Source organism: Stegostoma tigrinum, unplaced genomic scaffold, assembly GCF_030684315.1.
Source record: "Stegostoma tigrinum isolate sSteTig4 unplaced genomic scaffold, sSteTig4.hap1 scaffold_101, whole genome shotgun sequence".
Lineage (NCBI taxonomy): Eukaryota > Metazoa > Chordata > Chondrichthyes > Orectolobiformes > Stegostomatidae > Stegostoma > Stegostoma tigrinum.
Window position 1 is genome coordinate 404,108 of NW_026728053.1, and position 26,049 is coordinate 430,156.

A 26,049-nucleotide genomic window follows, 5' to 3' on the forward strand; every position below is an offset into this window, starting at 1 on the left:
CGAAATGTCATCTGCAAACTTAGCAACAACGCCCTGTGGACAACAATACCATTAGTTCCTTTGTCCAGATTGCTGATGTATAACGTGAATGGCTGTTGTCTGAACTCTGATGACTGTGGAACTCCTGTAGTTGCTGGCTGCCATCCTGCAAAAGACCCTTTTATTGCCACTCTCTGCATTCTGCCAGTTAGCCGATCCTCTATCCATGCCAGTACCTACTCCCTAACACAATAAGCTCATTTTTTTTATTTTGAAGCGTCCTGTGTGGCACCTTGTCAAAGGCTTTCTGAAAATCCAAACAGATAAAGTTCAATGGCTCCCTTTTGTTTTTACCCACTGGTTACATTCTCAAAGAATCTAACAGAGACCTTCCCTTGACAAAGTTGTGTTTTCTCAGCCCAATTTAACATGTAGTTCCAAGTATTACCATGTCCTTCCAAGTACTCTCCGATCTCATCCTTAATAATGGATTCTAAAATCTGACCGAATGACCAGCATCAGGCTAACAGGTTTTTCTCGTCTTTTAATTTCTTGTCTTTTGCCTCCCTCCATTTTAAACAGGGGTGTTATATTTGCCATTTTGTACTCCTTTGGGACCCACCCTGACTCCAGTAATTCCTGAAAGATCATCAATACCTGCATGGTCTTCTTACTTATCTCCTTCAGAACTCTGGGGGGCAGTCCATCTGGTCCATGTAATTTACCATCTTCTCGGAATTATAGAATTCCGACAGAGCGGAAAGAGGCCATTGGGTCTGCACCATCTCCGTCAAGAACATCCCACCAAGACCCAGCCCTGTACTGTGTCCCGGCAAGCTCACATTTGCCATGGCTGATCCACCTTGCCTGCACATCTTTGGACTGTGGATGGAAATCAGAGCACCTGGCGGAGACCCGTGCGGACATGGGGAGAATGTACAAATTCCACACAGACCCTTCAGCTTCCCCTGTACCTTCTCCTTAGTGATGGCCACCGCACTCACTTCTGCTTCAGACTCCCTTAAAGTTCTACGACTGGTGCCTTCCAACCTGAAGACTGATGCAAAATACTTGTTCAGTTCCTCTGCCATTTCTTTGTTCCCCAACACTACTTATCTGGCCCCTCTTGAAATTTTCTTTGGATTTACAGGGGTGTTTTACAATAACAGTATCTACTTTATTGTGTTGACAAATGGATTGTTGAGATGATCACAGAAACAATAAGCAAAATTCATCAGTACTCTCAATTAACAATCATATAGCGCAGCTGAACACGTGGCTACGCAGCTGGTGTAGGAGGGAGGGCTTCAGATATGTAGATAATTGGGATGCCTTCTGGGGAAGGTGGGACCTGTACAAGAAGGACGGGTTGCATCTGAACTGGAAGGGGACCAATGTCCTGGGTGGAAGGTTTGCTCGAGTAGTTCGAGAGGGTTTCAACTAGTATGGCAGGGGGGTGGGAACCTGAGCTGTATACCAGAGGTGAGCGTTGATGCAGGTGAGGCAGTAGCAAGAGGTAGACCAGCTAGTGGGAAGGATTTTCCTGGGAAGGAACCAAGGGATCGGTTAAAGTGTGTTTGCTTTAATGCAAGGAGTATCAGGAATAAAAGTGATGAACTTAGAGCATGGATCAGTACCTGGTGCTATGATGTTGTGGCCATAACAGAGACATAGGTTTCTCATGGGCAGGAATGGTTGCTGGGTCTTCCAGGGTTTAGAACATTTAAAAAGAATAGGGAGGGGGGAGAAAGAGGAGGGGGTGTAGCACTACTAATCAGAGAGGGTATCACAGCTACAGAAACTTCCATTGTCGAGGAAGATCTGCCTACTGAGTCAGTATGGGTGGAAATTAGGAACAGCAAGGGAGTAGTCACCTCGTTAGGGGTTTACTACAGGCCCCCCAATAGCAGCAGGGAGATTGAAGAAAGCATAGGTCGACAGATTTTGGAAAAGTGTGGACGCAGTAGGGTTGTTGTAATGGGTGACTTTAACTTTCCCAATATTGATGGGAACCTCCTTCGAGCAGAAGATTTGAATGGAGCTGTTTTTGTAAGGTGTGCTCAGGAGGGTTTCCTAACGCAGTACGTTGAGAGGCCGACGAGGGGAGAGGCCATTCTGGACTTGGTGCTCGGAAACGAGCCGGGGCAGGCATCAGATCTTGTGGTGGGAGAGCATTTTGGTGATAGTGACCATAACTGCCTCACATTCTACATAGCTATGGAGAAGGAGAGGATGAGGCAAAATGGGAGGATATTTAATTGGGGAAGAGGAAACTATGATGCGATTAGACATGAGTTAGGAAGCATGGACTGGGAGCAGTTGTTCCATGGTAAGGGAACTATAGACATGTGGAGACTGTTTAAGGAACAGTTGTTGGGAGTGATGAGTTAATATGTCCCTCTGAGACAGGCAAGAAGGGGTAAGATAAAGGAACCTTGGATGACGAGAGCGGTGGAGCTTCTTGTGAAAAGGAAGAAGGTAGCTTACATGAGGTGGAGGAAGCTAGGGTCAAGTTCAGCTAGAGAGGATTACATGCAGGCAAGGAAGGAGCTCAAAAATGGTCTGAGGAGAGCCAGGAGGGGGCACGAGAAAGGCTTGGCAGAAGGAATCCGGGAAAACACAAAGGCATTTTACACTTAGGTGAGGAATAAGAGAATGATGAAAGAAAGAGTAGGGCCGATCAGGGATAGCATAGGGAACTTGTGTGTGGAGCCTGAGGAGGTAGGCGAAGACCTAAATGAGTTTTTTTGCTTCTGTCTTTACGAAAGAAACGAACTTTGTAGTGAATGAAACCTTTGAAGAGCAGGTGTGCATGCTGGAATGGATAGAGATAGAGGAAGCTAATGTGCTGAAAATTTTGTCAAACATTAAGATTGACAAGTCGCCAGGCCCGGACCAGATTTGTCCTCGGCTGCTTTGGGAAGCGAGAAATGCAATTGCTTCGCCACTTGCGAAGATCTTTGCATCCTCGCTCTCCACTGGAGTCGTACCTGAGGACTGGAGAGAGGCAAATGTAATTCCTCTCTTCAAGAAAGGAAATAGGGAAATCCCCGGCAATTATAGACCGGTAAGTCTCACGTCTGTCGTCTGCAAGGTGTTAGAAAGGATTCAGAGGGATAAGATTTATGACCATCTGGAAGAGCATGGCTTGATCAAATACAGTCAACACGGCTTTGTGAGGGGTAGGTCATGCCTTACAAACCTTATCGAGTTTTTTGAGGATGTGACTAGAAAAGTTGATGAGGGTCGAGCTGTGGATGTGGTGTATATGGACTTCAGTAAGGCATTTGATAAGGTTCCCCATGGTAGGCTCATTCAGAAGGTCAGGAAGAATGGGATACAGGGGAACTTAGCTGCTTGGATACAGAATTGGCTGGCCAACAGAAGACAGCGAGTGGTAGTAGAAGGAAAATATTCTGCCTGGAAGTCAGTGGTGAGTGGGGTTCCACAGGGCTCTGTCCTTGGGCCTCTACTGTTTGTAATTTTTATTAATGACTTGGATGAGGGGATTGAAGGATGGGTCAGCAAGTTTGCAGACGACACAAAGGTCGGAGGTGTCGTTGACAGTGTAGAGGGCTGTTGTAGGCTGCAGCGGGACATTGACAGGATGCAGAGATGGGCTGAGAGGTGGCAGATGGAGTTCAACCTAGATAAATGCGAGGTGATGCATTTTGGAAGGCCGAATTTGAAAGCTGAGTGCAGGATTAAGGATAGGATTCTTGGCAGCGTGGAGGAACAGAGGGATCTTGGTGTGCAGATACATAGATCCCTTAAAATGGCCACCCAAGTGGACAGGGTTGTTAAGAAAGCATATGGTGTTTTGGCTTTCATTAACAGGGGGATTGAGTTTAAGAGTCGTGAGATCTTGTTGCAGCTCTATAAAACTTTGGTTAGACCGCACTTGGAATACTGCGTCCAGTTCTGGTCGCCGTATTATAGGAAAGATGTGGATGCTTTGGAGAGGGTTCAGAGGAGGTTTACCAGGATGCTGCCTGGACTGGAGGGCTTATCTTATGAAGAGAGGTTGACTGAGCTCGGTCTCTTTTCATTGGAGAAAAGGAGGAGGAGAGGGGACCTAATTGAGGTATACAAGATAATGAGAGGCATAGATAGAGTTGATAGCCAGAGACTATTTCCCAGGGCAGAAATGGCTAGCACGAGGGGTCATAGTTTTAAGCTGGTTGGTGGAAAGTATAGAGAGGATGTCAGAGGCAGGTTCTTTACGCAGAGAGTTGTGAGAGCATGGAATGCGTTGCCAGCAGCAGTTGTGGAAGCAAGGTCATTGGGGTCATTTAAGAGACTGCTGGACATGCATATGGTCACAGAAATTTGAGGGTGCATACATGAGGATCAATGGTCGGCACAACATTGTGGGCTGAAGGGCCTGTTCTGTGCTGTCTCTGCGCCGCCCCTCCCCCCGCCTTTTCCTCCATCTCTCTTACTCTCAATCCGAGCCTCTCCACCCGCTCAGCAGGGTGAGTTTCTTTCGAACAAAGTTTAAAGATCTCTGTTTGAACCCAAGCCATCCGCAATCAGACTGCATTTTTACTCCCCCCCCACCTCCCTCCCTCCCTCCCTCACATACACACACAGTCTGTCTCTTTCTCCCTTTCAGTCAATCCCCTTCCTCTCTTGGTCCTACTCAAGCCTTTTCCCACCCCCGACTCTGCCTCGGCGATGAGTCCGCTGTCTGGATCCCTTTTCCCAGGCGTGGGCTGAGGACCCAGCGGTTCGGCAGCGGGGATCATCGCACGACGCTCCCGGACCCCTACAACCTCCTGTTCTCCAGCGGCCTCCAGCATGACCACCGGGCTGGGAGCAGGCATCCGGGCTGCCGGAGCGCTCGCTGCTCAGTGGCTCAGCCCTGCGCCGCCTTTGCCGGGAGCGGGGATCCGAGGTGGGAGAAGGCCTCTTCGCCCGGCTCCTGGGCACAGCTACCTGCCTGAACAGCTGCCTGGCACCGAGCCTGCGCTCCCCGAGCACCCGGCCGCGGGTCCGCGACGCCTTCCGGGGCTGAGTAGCCGAAAACTATCTCCTACTGCAAGGTGAGAGCGGGGTTTGGGGTGAAGGGAGGACTGGGGACATGAGCACGGTCCCTGTTTCACATCCTGCGCCGCTCCTATCACAAGCGAGGGGTTGGGAATGTATGTTTTGGGGGTGAGAATAGCCCTCCCCGGGTGAGAGAAGGCTGGGGACATTGGGAGGGTGTCCATTATACAGCCCTGCGCGGGTTTCCGTAGCCGAACAGCCTACTGCTCTCGTACTACAAGGTAAAGGGAAGGCGGGGGATGGAATGGGGTGGGGTTTCGAGGATAGCCGTCTTGGAAGTGAGAGGACATGGGGAGAGTCACTATCGTACAGCCCAGTGACTGAATGGCTTACAGCTACTGCAAAAGCGTCGTGGTGGGGGTTGGTTTAGGAGAGGGGTGTTGTAGGGAGGTTTGGGGTCACGGGCAGAGCTGCTTTCTTCAGCCGAACAGCCACTGCCACAAGATGAGATGGGAGGAGGTGTTTTCGGAGCGAGGGGATGCCCCCTCGCCCCGCCGCTGTGGGAAGTAGGATCTTTATCGCACAACCCTCCGTAGCCGAATAGCACTCCGACGACAAGGTGGGAAGGCAGGAGGGGCTCCCGGGGATGAGGGAAGGACAGAACCAGGGTCAGTATAAAGTTAGGGGCTGAACAGACCCCTTCCAGGGGCTGAGGGGAGCTCTTGATGCCCTGCGCCAAGCGACCAGCCGAGATCGACCCGCAGCTCTCCGACTACAAGGGGACCCTGTCTCAGAGCATTTCTGGCCGGAGCTCTGAGGGAAAGCGTCATCGCATCCAAAACGCTACCTCGGGACTTTTTCTTGACAGATGCTGAGCATTTTCAGCAACTTGTGTTTGCATTTCTACCCGGAGGTGGGTTTGTGGAGAGACACCATGGGAAGGGAATGGGTGTGGGGTTTGATGGGGCAGTCACAGAGAATGTCGAGAGAGAGAGAGAGAGGCAACCCCCGTGTCAGGGTTTGGAAAATCTCCGGCAGTGCTTCATTTCTCTCTCAGCCGAAGGCGCTGCGTGCTTTGGTTTCCTTTGCTCTTGTACTCTCTCCCCCTGTGAATAAAGCCAGAGTGAGAAAGAGAGAGAGTTTGTGGTGGGAGAGAGAAAAGGGACAGAAAGATGGAAATAAAGGAGCATGACAAGGGAGTGAAATTAGGACCAGCAGAGGTGAGAGAGGGGGAGAGAATCAGAGTGAGGGAGGAAGAGTGATAAAACACAAACAAAAGAGAATGGGAGGTAACGAGGTGTTCATGAGCATGAAACAGCAGGACATGCAGCATCAGAGGCCAGGGAAGCTGATGTCAGCCTGTCTGCTGTGTTCATCTCCCTTCCTCCGTTCCCCCCCTCCTCCTGCCCCTTTGCCCCCCCTCCTCCTGCCCCTTTGCCCCCCTCCTCCTGCTGCCCCTTTGCCCCCCCGCCCCCTCCTCCTCCTGCCCCTTTTCCCCCCTCCTCCTCCTGCCCCTTTTCCCCCCTCCTCCTCCTGCCCCTTTTCCCCCCTCCTCCTCCTGCCCCTTTTCCCCCTCCTCCTCCTGCCCCTTTGCCCCCTCCTCCTCCTGCCCCTTTGCCCCCCTCCTCCTCCTGCCCCTTTGCCCCCCCTTCCTCTTGCTCCCTCCAGTCATCCATTCCTTCTTCCAGTCAGTCCTCGCTCCCTCCCACCAGCCATCCATTCCTCCCTCCCTCGCTCCCTCTAGTCAGTCAAAACAACTAAGAAAATTACAGCACAGGAACAGGTCCTTCAGCCCTCCAAGCCTGCGCCGATCAAGATCCTCTGTCTCACCTGTCACCTATTTTCTCACGGTCTGTGTCCATTTGCTCTCTGCCCATCCACGTACCTGTCCAAATATATCTTAAAAGACGCTAACGTGTCTGCGTCTCCCACCTCCGCTGGCAACACGTTCCAGGTGCCCACCAACCTCTGTGTAAAGAACTTTCCATGCATATGTCCCTTAAACTTTGCTCCTCTCACTTTGAACTCATGACCCCTCGTAATTGAGTCCTCCACTCTGGGGGTAAAAAGCTTTTTGCTGTTCACCCTGTCTATACCCTCATGATTTTGTTGACCTCAATCAGGTCCCCCCCAATCTCCATCTTTCTCATGAAAATAATCCTAATCTACTCAACCTCTCTTCATGGCTAGCACCCTCCATACAAGGCAGCATCCTGGTGAACTTCCTCTGCACCCTCTCCAAAGCATCCACAACCTTTTGGTAATGTGGCGACTGGAACTGTGCACAGTAGTCCAAATGTGGCCAAACCAAAGTCCGATACAACTGCAACGTGACCTTGGCAAGTCTTGTACTCAATACCCCATCCAATGAAGGAAAGCATGCCATATGCCTTCGAGACCACCCTATTGACCTGCGTTGTCACCTTCAGGGAACAATGGACCTGAACACCCAGATCTCTCTGTTCATCAATTTTCCCCAAGACTTTTCCATTTACTGTATAGTTCGTCCTTGAATTTGATCTTCCAAAATGCATCACCTCGCATTTGCCCGGATTGAACTCCATCTGCCATTTATCTGCCCAACTCTCCAGTCTATCTATGTTCTGCTGTAACCTCTGATCGTCCCATTCACTATCGGCTTCTCCATTCCTCCCTTGTAGTGCGATTAGGCAAGACTAAGGAGGCATAGAATGGGTGTGCAAAATGCAGGGCAATGGGGACAATTGAATTGTGGAGCTGGTTTAAGGAACAGATATTGCGTGTCCTTGATAGGTACGTCCCTGTCAGGCAGGGAGGAAGCGATCAGCTAAGGGAACCGTGGTTTACTAAAAAACCTGCATCTCTTGTTAAGCAGAAGAGGGAGGCTGATGTGACGATGAGACCAGATGGTTCACATGAGGTGATGGAGAGCTACAGATTAGCTAGGAAGGATTTCAAGAGAGAGTTAAGAAGAGCAAGGAGGGTACACGAGCAGTCACTGGCAGGTAAATAAAGGAGAACCCGAAAGCTTTCGATAGGTATGTGAGGAATAAGAGGATGACTTGGGTAGGCATAGGGCCAGTCAAAGACAGAAGTGGGAAGTTGTGTGTGGACGCTGTGGAGATTGGAGAGGTGCTAAATGAATGTTTCTGATCTGTTTTCACTGAGGGACAGGAGAATATTGTAGAGGAGGTGACTGAGTTAGAGGCTACTAGAATTGAAAGGGTTAAGGTTAGTAAGGAGGAAGTGTCATCAATTCGACAACGTGTGAAGGTAGGTAAAGCCCCTGGGCCTGATAGGATTTTTCCGAGGATTGTCTGGGATGCTAGGGAGGAGGTGGTGGAGCCTTTGGCCTTGATCTTGGAGTCCTCATTGTCTACAGGTTTAGTACCAGAGGAGTGGAGGATTGCAAATGTTGTGCCCTTGTTCAAGAGGGGCAGTAGGAATGACCCAGGCAATTATAGACCTGTGAGCCTTAGGTGTGTTGCAGGAAAAATTTTGGAAAGGATTATAAGAGATAGGATTTATAATCATCCAACAATCAACAACTTGATTGGAGATAGTCAGCATGGATTCGTCAAGGGCAGGTCGTGTCTCACAAACGTCATTGAGTTTTTTGAGAAGGTGACCAAGCATGTGGATGAGGGTCGGGCAGTTGGCGTGGTGTTCATGGACTTGAGTAAAGCCTTTGATAAGTTTCCCCATGGTAGGCTCTCGGAGAAAATACAGAGGCACGGGATTGAGGGAGATTTAGCCAGTTGGATTAGAAACTGGCTTTCGGTAAGAAGGCAACCAGTGGTGGTTGATGGAGAATATTCAGCCTGGAGTCCGGTAACGCGTGGTGTGCCTCAAGGATCTGTTTTGTGACCACTGCTGTTTGTCATTTGTATAAATGACTTGGACGCAGGAATTGGTGGATGGGTTTGTGAGTTTGCAGATGACACTAAAGTCGGTGGAGTGGTGGACAGTGTGGAAGAATGTTGCAGGTTGCAGGGAGACTTGGATAAACTGCAGAATTGTCCCGAAATTTGGCAAATGGAGATTAATATGGATAAATGTGAGGTGTTTCACTTTGGGAGGAATAATAGGAAGGCAGAACACCGGGTCAACGGAAAGATTCTTGGCAGTGGAGATGAGCAGAGGGATCGTGGTGTCCATGTACATAGATTCCTGAAAATTGCCACCCAGGTTGATAGTGCTGTTCAGAAGTCTGATGGTGTTTTAGGTTTCATTGGTAGAGGGATTGAGTTGCGGAGACGTGATGTCATGCTGCAACTCTACAAAACGCTAGTGCGGCCTCAGTTTGAATATTGCGTGGTCGCTCCATTACAGGAAGGATGTGGAATCATTGGAACAGGTGCAGAGGAGATTTACCAGAATGTTGCCTGGTCTGGAGCGAAGGTCTTATGAAGAAAGGCTGAGGAACTTGGGTCTGTTCTCATTGGAGAGAAGGAGGCTCAGAGGGGATTTAATAGAGACACACAAGATGGTCAGTGGATTAGATAGGGTGCACAGTGAGAGTTTTTTTCCGAGGATGATGACTTCAGCTTGTACAAGGGGGTGCAGCTACACTTTGAGGGGTGATGGATTTAAGACAGATGTCAGAGGCAGGTTCTTTACTCAGAGAGTGGTAAGGGTGTGGAATGCCCTGTCTGCCAATGAAGTTAACTCAGCCACATGAGGGGCATTTAAACAGCCCTTGGATCAGCATATGGTTGACAATAGGATAGTGCAGGGGAATGGGCTTCGATTAGTTCACAGGTCGGCGCAACATGGAGGGCCGAAGGGCCTGTTCTGCGTTGTGTTCTTCTATGTTCAGTTACAGTTCACAGATTACTCTACCACTCATTTTAGTGTTGTGTGAAGAGGATAATGAACATCTGCAGAAGGACGCAGAAAGTGTAAGTGAATGGACAATGGCAGATGGAGTGCAACGATGGTAAAAGTGAGACTATCCATTTTGGTAGCAATTAGGGCAAAATGGAGTATTAGTTAAATGGTGAAAAATTGTAGCATGCTGCTATTCCCCGGCTGCATGTTTTAAAGGCCAAGACAGACAGATCTTTGAACAGCAAAGGAATTGAGTTTAAAAATCGGGAGGGGATGCTCCAGTTGTATAGGGTGCTGGTGAGGCTTGATGTCGAATAGTTTGTACAGTTTTAGTCTCCTCACTTGAGAAAGGATGTGCTGGCAGTGGAGGGGGTGCAAAGGAGCTTCACAAGATTGATTCCACAATTGAAAATGTTGCTGTATGGGGAGAGATTGAGGAGACTTGGATTGCACTCTCTGAGACTTCGAAGAATGAGGGGTGTTCTAATAGCACCTTTTAAAATGATGAAAGAAATAGATAGGAAAGAAACACGGAAGTTGTTTCCACTGATGGGTGAAATTACAACTAGGCGGCACAGCCTCAAAATAAGGGTGAACAGATTTCAGACTGAGTTGAGGATGAGCTTCTTCATCCAAAGGGTTGTGAATCTGTGGAATTCTCTGCTCAGTGAAACAGTCAAGGTTCCCTGGTTGAATGTTTTAAAGGCCAAGACAGATAGATCTTTGAACAGGAAAGGAATTGAGTGTTATGGTGAATGGGAGGGTAAGTGGAACTGAGTCCGCCAAAAGATCAGCGATGACCTTATTGAATGGCGGAGCGAGCTGGAAGAGACAGATGACCTACTCCTTTATTTCTTCTGTCCATATGTCCTTAGATTGCCATCCTTGTCATTCCTCCTTCCCTGGAATAGGCCAGTTCTGAACGCTGATCAGTAGGTCTTTAAATATCTCCCGCGTATCAAATGCCGACTTGTTCAATCAAAGCTCCTCCCAATTAATACTGCTCAGCTCCTACCTAATACTGATGTAATTTTCCTTCCCCCAATTTCGTAGCTTCCCCCAAGGTCCTGATTATTCATAGCTATCTTAAAATGTAAGGAGAGGCGATCACCCTGTTGAAGAAGCTCCTGGTTCAGTGTTTTCCCCCATGTGGGAGTCAACTACAGGTTTTCTTGTTCCAAGGTTGGGGAGGAAATAGCCGAGTGGTATTATTGCTGGATTGTTAATTCAGAGACTTAGATAACATTCTGGGGACCGGTGTTCAAATCCCAGCACAGCAGGTGGTGGAATTTGAATTGAATACAAAAGAAAATCATGAATGAAGAATCTAATGATGACCATGAATCCATTGTCAAATGTCAGAAAAACCCACCTGCTTCACTGATGTCCTTTCGGAAAGGAAACTGCCATCCTTACATGGTCTGGCCTACATGTGACTGCAGACCCACAGCTAGATGATTGACTCTGAACTGTCCCCTGGGCAACGAGGGATGGACAATAAACACTGCCGAGCTAGTGATGTCCTCCTCCCATTAGCAAATAAATAAAATTGGATTCTATGTCTTCCGATTGAAGATCGTTTCTTGTTCTCACAGTAATTTCATCGCTTACAGTCAGTTTCCCTCTTGCCTGTCTTTTTGGAATGTCACGTAGCCCTGCACATTTACCTCCAGTGTTGATTGCCTTATAACCATGTCTTTGTAATAGCTCTCAAATCATGCCCGTCAACCTGTATGTGTGCTATGAATTTGTTGATTTTGTTCTGAATACAATGAGCACGCAAGCAAAGAGTCATTAATTTTGATTTATAACTTTATTTCACCTCTTGACACTATTTACAGCTGTTTTCTGTTTCTACATGCTGTCTTTTCCAGTCCCATGCTGAGTATTGTTATCCCAATAGTTCTTTAATGTCAGTGTGTGTGTATTCCTGGGCGACTATGCTCGTGTGGTCTACGGAGTTGTGGAGGTCACAGTTCTAGGACAGCCATTTCATAGGCCTCTGCTGCAGCTAAGAAGAAAAGACAATCTCTTGCTCTGAGCTCTGCAAACCAGGGCAATGTCAAAAAGGAAACAAGGTCAAAAGAATTTCAACAAGGATCTCAAAATTAACTGCTGAATTCACATAAGCATTCCGGGGATCGCCCAATGTAGTGGCCACAACATCCCACTTTCTATTCCTCACAAACAATCCAAAGGCTGAACTATCCGTATCCCTCTTAACTTTTACGTTTTTTGAGCTAATTTCTTGTTTCTAACTTGTGTGTATTTGTGGTGCCTTATGACTTCTTGCATTTAGCAATTGATAAACTCACTTTCTCACTAATTCAGTAAAACCTAGTTTTATAGAATCCCCAGTGTGGAAACAGGCCATTCAGTTCGAGAAGTCCACAGCAACCCTACAAAGAGCATCCCACCCAGACCCATCCCCATTCCCTACTCTATCCCTGTCAGCCTGCATTTCCCATGGCTGATATACCTAACCTACACGTGTGTGGGCACTGTGGGTAATTCAGCATTCCCAATCCACCGAACCTGCACATCTCTGGACTGGTCAAAACAATGATTCGATTTGAATTAGTTATAATGCAGCTGTTAACAGTAATCCTCCGTCCCTGTGTTGGAGCGAGATTTAACATTCAAGATCAAAAATGAAACACTTGAACAAGGTAGCTCAAATTGAGGTTGTTGACTTGCTCGCCGAGCTGGCTTGTTTTCATTGAGACGTTTCGTCACCATGATTGGTGACATCACCAGCAGAGCCTCCAACGAAACAATGTTACTTTACTCTGTCTGGAATTTATACTGTCCGGTCAGTTACCATGAGTACTGTCATTTCGGGTTTTGATCTGTATGGGTTTGTATGTGCGGTCCAATTGTATCTGTTTGTTGGTTGCATTATGGGTGGAGGATCACGCCACTCATACGAAACTGGGACAAGGTAACCATAGTAGCCCAAGCCAAGTGTAGACACGCAGAGGAATTCCTAGAGGCATGGTTCACCACCCATTCTGCAGGCTCACATTCTTGGTCTCTTCAGTTTGAATATGATCACTCAACCATATCCTTTATGACAAACAACAGAGTCTTCCTTCCTAAAATCTTCAAACAGGACTGTCCAGACAGATTCACTTGTTCTCATGATATCGCCTTCTGCTGGAGGGATTCCGAAATGTCTGCATTCTTCCTCAACTGAGCATTCCTTGCGTTCGTGGTTGACAGAGCTCTCGGCCATGTCCAACCCATCTCGTACACTTTGGCCTCACCCCTGATGAGGTACCCTGGTCCTCAATGACCAACCCATCAATATCCACATCTAGAAGAACATCAGCCACGATTTCCAACAAGATCCCACCACCAGGCATATATTCCCCTCCCCTCCCTTGTCAGCCTTCTGCAGGGACCATTCCATCAGGACACCTCGGTCCACTCCTTATCCATTCGCAACACCTCCCCATAACCCGACAGCACTTTCCATGCCACCACAGAAGGCATAACATCTGTCCATTTACTTCCTCCGGCTTCACTATCCAAGGCTTCCAGGGGAAGCAGCGATTTACCCACACTTCACTCAATCTAGTCTACTGTATTCACTGCTCACAATATTGTCTCGCTCTGCATCGGGGAGACGAAACACAGACTGACCAACCACTTGGCTGAACACCTATATTCTGTACATAAAAATGGCCCCAGGTTTCCAATTGCCTATCACTTGAGCACCCCATCATGATCCCTGGCCAAAATCTCTGTCTCAGGCTTGCTGCAGTGCTCCAGTGAGTGCAAGGTAGAAGACAAAAATCTCATGTTTGCTTTGCAGAACACCTCCGCTCGGTTCGCAATCAACAACAGCACCTTCCAGTCACCCACCATTTTAACTCCTTTAACTCCCCCTCCCATTCCTTAGACGGCATGTGCATCATGGGCCTCCTGCAGTGCCACAATGATGCCACCCGAAGGGGGCAGGAACAGCAACTCATATTCCGCTTGGGAACCCTGCAGCCCAATGGTATCAATGTGAACTTCACAAGCTTCAAAGTCTCCCCTTCCCCCACTGCATCCCAAAACGAGCCCAACTGCATCCCAAAACCAGCCCAGCTTGTCCCACCTCCCTAACCTGTTCTTCCTCTCACCTATCCCCTCCTCCCACCTCAAGCCGCACCTCCATTTCGTACCGACTAACCTCGTCCCATCTCCTTGACTTGTTCGTCCTCCCCGGACTGACCTATCCCCTCCCTACCTCCTCACCTACACTCACCTCTACTGGCTCCATCCCCACCTCTTTAACTTGTCTGTCTCCTTTCCACCTATCTTCTCCTCTATCCATCTTCGATCCGCCTCCCCCCCTCTCCCTATTTATTTCAGAACCCTCTCCCCCTCCCCCTTTTCTGATGAAAGGTCTCAGCCCAACATCTAAGCTTTTGTGCTCCTGAGATGCTGCTTGGCCTGCTGTGTTCGTCCAGCTGCACACTTTGTTATCTCTATGTGTCTTAACAACCTCATTAAGTGAGTTCTGGAGAGAACTATGCAGGGGAGACTTAGGGTTTGTCATTCTAACTTGCCTGTCCTGAAAGATGAAAGTTGGTTTATTTTGGATGTTTGTTTCATAGCTATGAAAGATATCCTGAAAGGATTTTTCATATCTTTTGTTGAGAATTTTACCCGTTTAGTTACTCTAATCCTTTTCCTTTTTTAAAGTTTGCTTGGTAGTCATAAATTTCAAATATCGGCCGAATTTTATTCGGCTTTGTATTGGTTCTCCGTGATTCCCCGTTAATGGCTCCGCGACCTGCTAGCTAATTACAGAATTTATCATTGATGTGCCTGTCATAAAATCTTTAGTCTTATACTATGTATTCCCAATTTCAGGAGAAAGTCCAGAGACCTTTTAAAGGAAAGGGGTTTAGAAAGAACACTTAAGTTCTATAGATCCAAGTCATGAATAGTTGATAAATTATTTGCGCTTCATATTTCCAGAATCTACCCCGGAAGAGAGAGCCCAGAGAATTGCCCAAGCTGTCTGCAAACAGTCAATTGACGTGAAGGAAAATTGGGACCAATTGAAAACCCATGCGAGCAACTGGCAGAAACAGGTGGAAAAGGCGTTAGAGAAACTTCAAGAACCGCAGAAAGCTCTGGATGATCTTGAGTCTCATGTGATAACAGCTGAGGGGGTCCACACTGATTGGCAACCTGTGAATGACCTGTTTATTGACGCATTGCAGGATCACATTGATAAAACCACAGTAAGTGCAGTTACTTTACACTTCACTTATGAACAGATGTAACCGCAATGTTGTATCGAGACAATCAGTAATATGAGTAGTGAAGTAATATTGATTGAATGGTTGTTAACTTAATTTGTAAATTAAAACTTAGTTGAGCATGCCTTCTGATGATATCACATTGGTAATATTAGTATAATTGAGGATTTTATTGGTCAGTGACATCAGGTGAGTTATCTGCTTGTTGCCATGTTATCAGGACTAAAGGTGAAGTCTTACCACACCATTTGGCCACTCCTTAGAGAGAGACAACTGGTTATGATTTAATCTGAAGATCACCATGCCTCGGGCAAGTAGAGGGGTTGAGGCGAAGATCCTTTGTGGTAAGCTCACTGGTGTGGCAATTGAGCCCTCTCTGCAGGGCATCACTCTGCATCACAAACCAACCGTTCAGCCCACGGAATTTGAATAGAGTTTAGGATTGGAGAGCAATCCATGCAATTATATTTTTTTTGAATGAATGTTTCTCAATGGGACTCTCTCACTGGCAAACTTTTTAAAAGCCAGCTCAGCCATACAGGCTCGATCAGTTCCTGATCTCAGCTGAATTTTTTGATCTGGGGTGGGTCAGCGTGAGGAGTTCAGTGATTGGAATGAATTCTCATGAAGTTAGCGAGAGGGATAGTACACGTGAATAGATCAATGTTTTGAAAAGCGGATGAGAACGAGGGGGATCCTCTTCGGGCGGTTGTGGCGGGGGCGGGGTGTGAGGGATGCATCTGCTCCCACGATAAGACATTCCACTCCCGCACATCCCAGATGTCCAAGTTCTTTAAGGACCGCAACTTTCCCCCCACAGTGATCGAGAACGCCCTTGACCGCGTCTCCCGATTTCCCGCAACACATCCCTCACACCCCGCCCCCGCCACAACCGCCCTAAGAGGATCCCCCTCGTTCTCACACACCACCCTACCAACCTCCGGATACAACGCATCATCCTCCGACACTTCGGCCATTTACAATCCGACCCCACCACCCAAGACATTTTTCCATCCCCACCCCTGTCTGCTTTCCGGAGAGACCACTCTCTCCGTGACTCCCTTGTTCGCTCCACACTGCCCTCCAACCCCACCACACCCGGCACCTTCCCCTGCAACCGCAGGAAATGCTACACTTGCCCCCACACCTCCTCCCTCACCCCTATCCCAGGCCCCAAGATGACATTCCACATTAAGCAGAGGTTCACCTGCACATCTGCCAATGTGGTATACTGCATCCACTGTACCCGGTGCGGCTTCCTCTACATTGGGAAAACCAAGCGGAGGCTTGGGGACCGCTTTGCAGAACACCTCCGCTCAGTTCGCAACAAACAACTGCACCTCCCAGTCGCAAACCATTTCCACTCCCCCTCCCATTCTCTAGATGACATGTCCATCATGGGCCTCCTGCACTGCCACAATGATGCCACCCGAAGGTTGCAGGAACAGCAACTCATATTCCGCCTGGGAACCCTGCAGCCATATGGTATCAATGTGGACTTCACCAGTTTCAAAATCTCCCCTTCCCCTACTGCATCCCTAAACCAGCCCAGTTCGTCCCCTCCCCCCACTGCACCACACAACCAGCCCAGCCCTTCTCTCCCCCCCCCCACTGCATCCCAAAACCAGTCCAACCTGTCTCTGCCTCCCTAACCAGTTCTTCCTCTCACCCATCCCTTCCTCCCACCCCAAGCCGCACCCCCATCTACCTACTAACCTCATCCCACCTCCTTGACCTGTCCGTCTTCCCTGGACTGACCTATCCCCTCCCTACCTCCCCACCTATACTCTCTCCACCTATCTTCTTTACTCTCCATCTTCGGTCCGCCTCCCCCTCTCTCCCTATTTATTCCAGTTCCCTCTCCCCATCCCCCTCTCTGATGAAGGGTCTAGGCCCGAAACGTCAGCTTTTGTGCTCCTGAGATGCTGCTTGGCCTGCTGTGTTCATCCAGCCTCACATTTTATTATCTTGGACTTCTCCAGCATCTGCAGTTCCCATTATCTCTGATACTATTTATAACACACCACACTGACTGTAACTCCAAGCTGTGTGTTTCTTCAACAAAATATCTGCAAATAAACAAACATCCTGGATGAAGACTTATTATCTGACACTCCACTCACACCAGTTGTATGATCTTTTGATCTGTCTGCTTATAAATTGTGTGCCTGTGTGTTTTCCTCTCTGACCACACGTGATGAAGGGACTGCACTTCAAAAGCTTGTATGATTTCAAACAAACCTGTCAGATTATAACCTGATGCCATGTGGCTTCTGACTTTGTCCATCCTAGTCCAACACCAGCACCTCCACATTATAAGTGTTTGAAACCAAGTCAGTGCAACAGGTATATGTCGAACATTTGACTTCAGAAGGATGCCTCGTGCTGAAAAGTTTATTAATAACAAAGGATTTCTCCATTATGCCATCTATCATAACATGCTGCGCCTCACAGTCATAATGAAAGGATGCCCACTTTAATTTAGCAGCGCCAAGAACAGTTATGGACATTTTTAGCATGGGAGAAGGCCATTCAACCTATTTTATCTGTACCAGCTCTCTCCCAGAGCAACAAAATTAATCCTTTTCTCGAATTCATTCCACATATTTCACAGGATTGAAATATATAGGTACATAGTTAAGAGATTTTAACATCGAGTGAGCAGTTCTCGCACTTCACCTTGTCACTAACAATTGAAAACGTGACTTAGAAAGAGTGGGTCTTTATTTTGTTCTGTTGTGATGATGAAGAAGATGCAAGTCCAAGTGCTGGAACTGGCCTCTTGAACTTAGAAACATTTAAATGTGTATAAAATGAATTCTGTGCGCATCTATTAAAAGCAGTTTTATGGAAGGAAAAGGTACCAAAAAAGATTTGGTGTATTGTACTTGATGCTATTATACTCCAACATGTGAAAACAGAACTCTACGACTGTGAGTGTTGAGATCTGAGAGGGTGCTATCTTGTTTGAATTTACATTGCTAAGTCTAGGCCTATTTTCCCAACAGCAAAATTGGTAATGCAGAAAGAAATGGATGTTTCTCGCATTTGTTGGCTGTAAGTGTCTGTTTAAAGTTTGAGTACAGTTTCCTCATATACAGGTGCTTAACCTGCTTTTACAGTTTGAACATTTGTTGTGCCAATGCAAATTGTTTGAATGGTTTCACCTCCAGTTTTCTTCTTTATACATATTTTGTATTTTTTCAGGGTAAGGACTGCCTGCAAAATCTGAGATTGGGTTTTGAAAGACATCAACCTTTGCTTGCGAGAGATAATGGTAACTGCAGATGCTAGAGAATGCGAGATAACAATGTGTGGAGCTGGATGAACACAGCAGGCCAAGCAGCATCTCAGGAGCACAAAAGCTGACATTTCGGGCCTCGACCCTTCATGCGAGAGAACGTAACGTAAGAAAGAAGAACAGGACTAAGTAGTATTATCCTTCAAAGCCTTGTTGAGTTGATTTGTCCTGTTTTGTTCCTTACTTTTACATTTATTAAATCCACTTTTTTAAAAGCATTCTTTCACAGGATGAGGGCACTGCTGGCAAGGCTAACATTCATTTCCCATCCAGGAATGGCTTGGTAGGCCATTTTGGAAGTCAGTAGAGAGTCAGCCATATTCCTGTGAATTTGAAGTCAGATACCAGAATTGTGAAGGGATGCAGATTCCTTTCCCTAAAGAATAGATTAGTGAATTCAGTTTTCTGTTACAATAATTTATGATAGTTTCATCGTCACTGTTACTTTTAACTCGAGATCTTTATGAATTAAATGTCATTTCCAGCAGATGCTTTTGTATATTATATTTAATATTAGGATTTTAGTTTTAACTTAATTTCTTATTAACATTTAATCATTAATTTCAGGATGTTTCTCAGATTTTATACGCTTCCTCTCCATTAGGTTTTTAAAGAAGAAATTGCCCCAGTCAAACAAGAAGTCAAAATATTAAATGATCTGGCCAGTCAGTTATCTCCGCTTGATGTCTCTTTCTCTCCAAAGATTTCTCACCAGCTTGATGACCTAAATATGAGGTTGAAATTTATACAGGTAACAGTGAAAACATTTTCTAAACTAGCCAATCTGTTGAAGAAAGCATGTCCAGATAATTTGGCTTCAAATATATGAGCAAGATAAAGAACCGTTTCAATTGAAGCAAGCAATTAATATTTTATTATTATAGTTTATGAAGTTATCCAATTTTATAATATTACGTTTTCAAAAATACAATGTTCTTGTCTGTAGTCTGCACTTTAGAATGTAATCGCAAAACAAAATCCAAATAGTGAGACATGTGAGCATCCGAACTACAGTCTGAAATGGTTCAGGACTGGAACAATTTGAATATATTCAGGATGAAGCTGCAGGTGGCAGATATTTTTCCCGATCCATCCAAAAGAATTTGGAATTGGACCATTGTGCTCACTGCTGTACACTTCAGTATTATGTATTGTTTCATATTTTAAGTCCCTGAGAAAGACATACTTTAATGAATTGCAACAAAGATATACTTGATGCATTGAAGGGAAGAATGACATAAAGTTGTATGAACTGCATGTATTTCTTTCAATTGAGCAGATTTTGATTCATGTCAGCAAAGTAGTAGATGAAAGTTTTCTTTATCCCATAAAGCCGCATGAAATGTTTTATTGAGCAAATTATTTCAGTCTTGTTCTGTGTCAGCAGCTCGCTTGGCCATGTAGCGCAATAAAACTCCTTATCGGTTCTAGCAAGCAGACAAAAACATAAATAGCACCAGGATCTGGATGTTCTACCTCTTGACCCTACCTCACCATCCGATAAGACATGGCTGACCTGCCCGGGACTCAACTCCTCTTCCATACCGGCTTCTCAGAGCGCTCAACTTCTCTATTTCAAAAATCTTATCTACCACCTTCTTTAAATACTTCCAGTGATCTACCTTTCACAATTCTCTTGTATTCTAAACAATCGCTACCTGCTGAAAGAAGAAATTCCTTTGCATCTCAGGTTTCCATAAATGTTCCCTTCTTCTGTAACTATGTTGCTGAGTTTGAGATTTCCACAATAATGGAAACATTGTCTTCACATCTAGCCTGTCAAAAAATTTTGTGTTTCAGTAAGATCACCCCTCATTCTTCTAAACTTGAATGAATAAAGACCTTCTGTGCAACCATTCTTGATAAATCATGATCCGATGAATCGGCCCAGTGAGTCTCTTTTGAACTGCTTCCTATGGCTGTGTATCCTTTCTTGTATTTCTCCAAGTGTGACCTCCTCAATAGCCTGATCAGTTGCAAAAAAACTTGCCCATTTTTAAACTGAAACCTCCTTACAATAAAGGCCAAAATTCCATTTGCCTTCTAAATTACTTGCATCACCATCGTCATGGCTCACATCAACTCCAACCTACCAAAGTGCTTTGATCCTTTGCAATTCACCTACCACTGCAACAGGTCTCCAGCTGATACCGTCTCCCTGGCCTGACAGTCATCCCTGGAATGTCTGGATAACAAGGATACCTACATCAGGCTGTTACTTATTGATCAGACCACCACCTTCCACACTGTAATTCCAAACAAACTCCTCTCTGAACTCTGAGACCTCGGCCTCAGCATCCCTCTCTGTAACAGGATTCTCGACTTCCTGACCCAGAGACCACAATCAGTAAGGATAGGTGACAACACTTGCTCCACCGTAAACCTCAACACCGGTGCCCAGCAAAGCTGCCCCTACTCTATACTCCTTATGCAATCATGACTGCGTGGCCCCAACTCCATTTACAAGTTTGCTGATGACGCTTCCATTGTAGGTCGGACCTCAAACAACAATAAGTCAGATTACAGGAAAAGCAATTGAGTGCTTGCTGGCATGATGGAAAGATAACAATCTGTCCATCAGCATAAGCAAAATGGAGGAGCTGGTCATTGATTTCAGGAAGCTTCTGTCTGCAGCAATGGTGCTGAGGTGGAGATGGTTGATAGTGTGAAGTTCCTGGGAATGTTGCTCACCAACAATCTGTCCTGGTCAACCCATGTCGACATGATGGTCAAGGAGGCTAAGAAAATTCAGCATGTCCATGAGGACCCTACCTGTTTTTGGAGATGCATCCTATCTGGATGCATCACTGTGTGGTATGGCAGTTGCTGTTCCCAAGACTGCAAGAAGCGAAAGAGAATCATGAGCACAGCCCAATCCGTCACGCAAACTAGCCTTCCATCCATTGACTCCATCTACACTTCCCACTGCCTTGAGAAAGCAACCAACATAATCAAAATACCCCCTCACTCTGATTATACTCTCTTCCGTCCTCTTCTGTCGGGCAGAGGATATCAGATTGAAAAAGCGTACAAATAGATTTAAGAACAGCCTCTTTCCTGTTGTGACTTTTGAACGGACCTCTCAAGTGTTAATTCTGATCTCTCTCTCTCAGCCTCTTCTCTGTGGCTGTAACACTATTCTGCACTTTGTACGGTGTGATTTGCCTACACAGCATGCAAATCAACACTTTTCACAGTATCTCAGTACATGTGACAGCAACAAAGCAATCATTCACCTGCGTGCTAGTATGTGTTTCATGGACGAGAGCATCCAAGTCCCCTACCCTGCATTTTTTTTTTAGTGTCTCCCTCTATTTAAGTAAGAGTCTATCTTTTGATTCTTCCTACCTAAGTGTACTTTCCTACATTAAACTCTCTCTACCAACTTTTTTCCGACTTGCTCGACCTGTCTATCCCCTTGCAGATTCTTTCTGTCCTCATGACAACATTCCCTTACTCTATTTTTGTAGCATCAGCAAATTTGGATGAATTTATGCCTTGTCCCCTCCTCTAAGTTATGAATATAGAGAGTAAATAATTCTCGTCCTTGGACTGATCCCTGTGGCACTCCACTAGTTATGGCTTTCCGGCCTGATAAAGATGGTGGTTAGAAAATAACTGGCTGAACCACTGAAATGAAAAATGTGAAAAAATATGCGTTTTCATTGTTTGTGAAATAGTTAAATCAGATTGTAGATAATAAAATATAAATATTACAGTAGTTCTTCATAGTTTATCATTGAGCTTTATGAGAATTCTGAATATAGTTCCTGATTTATGATAGCATCAGTTTTCATGCATCTTTGTCTGAGAATTCAGATTTGTTTTGTCAAAAATTGTGCTGTGGCCACACATGATATTTGCTAAATCTGTCCTGTCCCAGCAGTTCAGCTCGTTCAGTTTTGAGATAACTTTTGTAAGGACCCCACAGTTGAGCTACCTTGCGTTGATAGCTCACTACACACTTCTTGCATTGAAACAAATGCACCTCAGACCACCTGTCCGTCAGCATTCATCATCTGCTCTGTGTCTACTCTTCCTCTTGGTCACACTGACTTCATTATCTAGTTCCTTACAGGCTGTAGTTATTATCTTGTTACTGCCCACTAACCTGTGCATTTGGCTCCCATCCCCCTGCCACATTACGAGGTCTTACGAGGAAAGGCTGAGGGACTTGAGGCTGTTTTCATTCGAGAGAAGAAGGCTGAGAGGTGACTTAATTGAAACATATAAAATAATCAGAGGGTTAGATAGGGTGGATAGGGAGAGCCTTTTTTCTGGATGGTGACGGCGAGCGCGACGGGGCATAGCTTTAAATTGAGGGGTGAAAGATACAGGACAGATGTCAGAGGTAGTTTCTCGACTCGGAGAGTAGTAAGGGAATGGAACGCTTTGCCTGCAATGGTAGTAGATTTGCCAACTTTAGGTACATTCAAGTCGTCGTTGGATAAGCATATGGACGTACATGGAATAGTGTTGGTTAGATGGGCTTGAGATCGGTACGACAGGTCGACACAACATCGAGGGCCCAAGGGCCTGTACTGTGCTGTAATGTTCTGTGTTCTGTGTTTTATTTATTGTTGAATAGCAGCAGGAGGTGAGGAGGCAGAGACTGCAACCCTGAGGTCACGGAGGGAAGGAAAAGAGGCTCTTACTTGGAGTTTGAGAAGCAGGAGAGGGCACAACCCAGAGGTTTGGGAGTGGAGAGAGGCTGCAAGTTGGAGGTCAAGGTGAGGAGAGGCACCAGTTGATGATGTAGATTAAATGTAATACAGAAAATTGTGAAGTTTGGTTCGAAAAACAGTACATAAAACAGAAGGAACCATTCTAAATGGGTGCAGAAGCAGATCGGTTTTGCTGTTCTGTGCATAAACCATTCAGTTAAACCACAGCTAGTCTGAGCTTCAACTCTGTTTACCTGCTGAAAAGGCATGTCGACTGAAAACATCAGCTTGCTTTCTCTCCATGGCTGCTGCCTGACCTACTGTGGTCTCCGGCATTTTTTGTCGTCAGTCTGTTTACCTCCCTTTCTTCTATATCCTTTCATAGCCTTAGCTATCAAAAATAATTTCAGTCACACTCATTCTTATTGATCCAGCACCCACATTCTTTTATGAGAGAGTATTTGAGATCTTGACTGTTGTTTGTATTAAGATAAAAGTGCTTCCTGATTTCAGTTCTGAATGGCTTGCCATTGAATCTCATATATTAATAGATAATACTTCTGATAAGAAATGTTTTCAGAGTGTTATAGTGGAAGCTTCTATGTTCTGTGCATCCTCTATCTAGCCACCAGACTCAGAGTACCTGTTGGGACCATCCAAAAATGACTGAACATTTTCACTCATTAGGTAAGTAGATTGATAATAGGACTCTGGTTCTGTGCCACTGTCAGATCATTGCGACTCCAAAAGGTACCAAAGTAAATTCTGGATTCTAGGCAAATATACCTATGTGTTTAGATCTATTTAGATGCATTCATGTAGGCTAAAAATACTTGAAATAATGTATAATTAGGAGTGACAGACAACATCTGTGACATTAAATGAAAAACAAGAACAAAGAACTTTGGTTCATATTTCAGCTTCGACAGGCACTAAACAACTAAAAGCACTGTATAACCAATGAAGTAAGTTTTTGAAGTATGTTTGTAATGTCGGAAACACAGCAACAAATATATGCGCAGAAGGCTTTCACAAACAGAACTGTAAAAATGACCACTTACTTTGTGATATTGATTGAATGCTAAGTGTTGGCCAGAATGTAGATCCACTGAACTGAATACAGGTGGTTTGTGGGTAAGAAAGTCTTAACCCTTTGGACAAACCTAATTTTATTTGTAATTTATTAGCAATAACTGAATTGTGCAGTTTAAGTTCAGAAGTTCCCAATTTTAAGTGGAGTTTTAACAAATTCACCTTTGAAGAGCGTTTGGGCTTGATGAACCCAAGTCTCAACTGAGTTAACTCAGCCTTTTGTGTTAGGGATGTATAAATTATCCATCTTAGGGGAGGCGATGGCCTCATGGTATTGTCACTGGACTGTTCATCCAGAGAGACAAATCATGTTCTGGGGACCTGGATTCAAAGCCCGCTGTGGCAGATGGTGGAATTTGAATTCAATAAATATCCGGAATTCACAATCTGATGATGACCATGAATCTGTTGTTGCTTGTTGGAAAAGCTCATCAGGTTCACGAATGCCTTTTAGGGAAGGAAACTGTCATCCTTACCTGGCCTGGTCTGCATGTGACTCCAGACCCACAGCAATGTGGTTGACTTTTAACTGCCCTCTGGGTAATCAGGGCTGGGCAATAAATGCTACCTCGCCAGTGACGCCCTCGACGAGATTGAATCAAGAAAAAAAATTACGATTGCCTTTTCTAACTTCTCAGCCTTCAGTAATTGATTCTCCCAGTGCTAGAGAAGAAGTGGTGACTGTGGCTTATTCTATTCCCAAGGTTTAACATGATGCAACTGATGGTAAAGTTAATAAGCTTTATGAAAACATAAGTAAATATATATAATTAAATAAAAATAGCAAAGTCATTAATTAGAACTCGGCTACAACATGTAAGAGCTCCTGTGTTCCAGTATGGTCTGGTGCAAGCATGTTTGCTGTAAGCACTTAATGTTTGAGTAGCTTGTGTTTATGAGCTGGAGGCTGATCTAGGGATGCTGGGACACATCAGGAGGGGAGCAAGTTACCTGGATTCTTTGCACCAAGAGGCAGTCACAGCCCTTAAGTTTGTGTTTGTCTGATTTGGTCAGTCTTCAGGCGCAGGAGAGGTCGATGGTGGAGGTTCATTACGCTAATACTGGGGAAAGTAGGACTGTCCTGTGGTGAGTTATGGATTCAACTGGGCCTGTGTTCATGAGAGTTTAAAAAGATGAGGGGGGGATCTGATTGAAATATAGAAAGTTGGAACTGAGCCAGATGAACTCAATGCAGGGAAGCTATTTTCCCTGTTTGTGGTGCTGGGACCAGGGGTCACAGTCTCAGAATTTGGGGTAGATCAGTTAGGACTAGGATGAGGACAACATCTCGTCATTCAAGCAGAGTGAATCTGTGAAATTTTCAACCACAGAAGACCATGGGGGCCATCACTGAATGTATTCAAGAACAAGACAAGGTGGCTCGGTGGCTCACCACTGCTGCCTCACAGTGCCAGTGACCTGTTTTGATTCCACCCTTGGGTAACTATCCATGTGGAGTTTGTACATTCTCCCTGTGTCAGTGTGGGCTTCCACCAGGTGCTCCGGTTTCTTCCCACAGTCCAAAAATATGCAGGCCAAGTGGATAAGGCATGGTAAATGCATAGTTATGGAGCAAGGATGGAGGGGCCAGTCTTGGACACGATGCACTTCGAAGGGTCAGTGTCGACTTAATCAGCTGAAAACATTTTGCATTGTAGGGATTCTTTGATTTTGTGATAGATTTTTAGATGTTAAAAGATTCAATAAGTATACAGGAAAGTGGGAATATGATATCGAGATGTAAGATCGGCCATGATCTTATTGAATGGTGGACTTGGCTTGAAGGGCTGATTGGCTTATTCCTGCTTCTAGTTTCCATGTTCTTCTGTGACTGAATGAGGCTGATAGCGGAACTAGAATGCATGAGCTTTAGGGTGGATGTGCAAATTGACTATCGCACTGTGGTAAAAAACACACTTTCAAAGGGGCTTGATAAACGCAACGTAGTATAATC

General features: G+C 45.7%; 1 long non-coding RNA gene across 3 annotated transcripts in view; it reads left to right on the top strand.

The window, feature by feature from the left end:
• LOC132207565 (uncharacterized) overlaps positions 1-24,351 on the top strand; it is a 49,870-nt gene extending 25,519 nt beyond the window's left edge. Inside the window, exons 1-5 of one of the 3 annotated variants that reach the window (XR_009443576.1) lie at positions 4,562-5,024; positions 14,752-15,020; positions 18,246-18,445; positions 18,944-19,090; positions 22,928-24,351. This is a non-coding gene — a long non-coding RNA (uncharacterized LOC132207565). Of the gene's footprint in view, positions 1-4,561; positions 5,025-14,751; positions 15,021-18,245; positions 18,446-18,943; positions 19,091-22,927 lie in introns of those variants that run through there. The other 2 variants (XR_009443578.1, XR_009443577.1) reach the window with 2 other exon arrangements.
• The last annotated feature ends 1,698 nt before the right edge of the window (positions 24,352-26,049 follow it).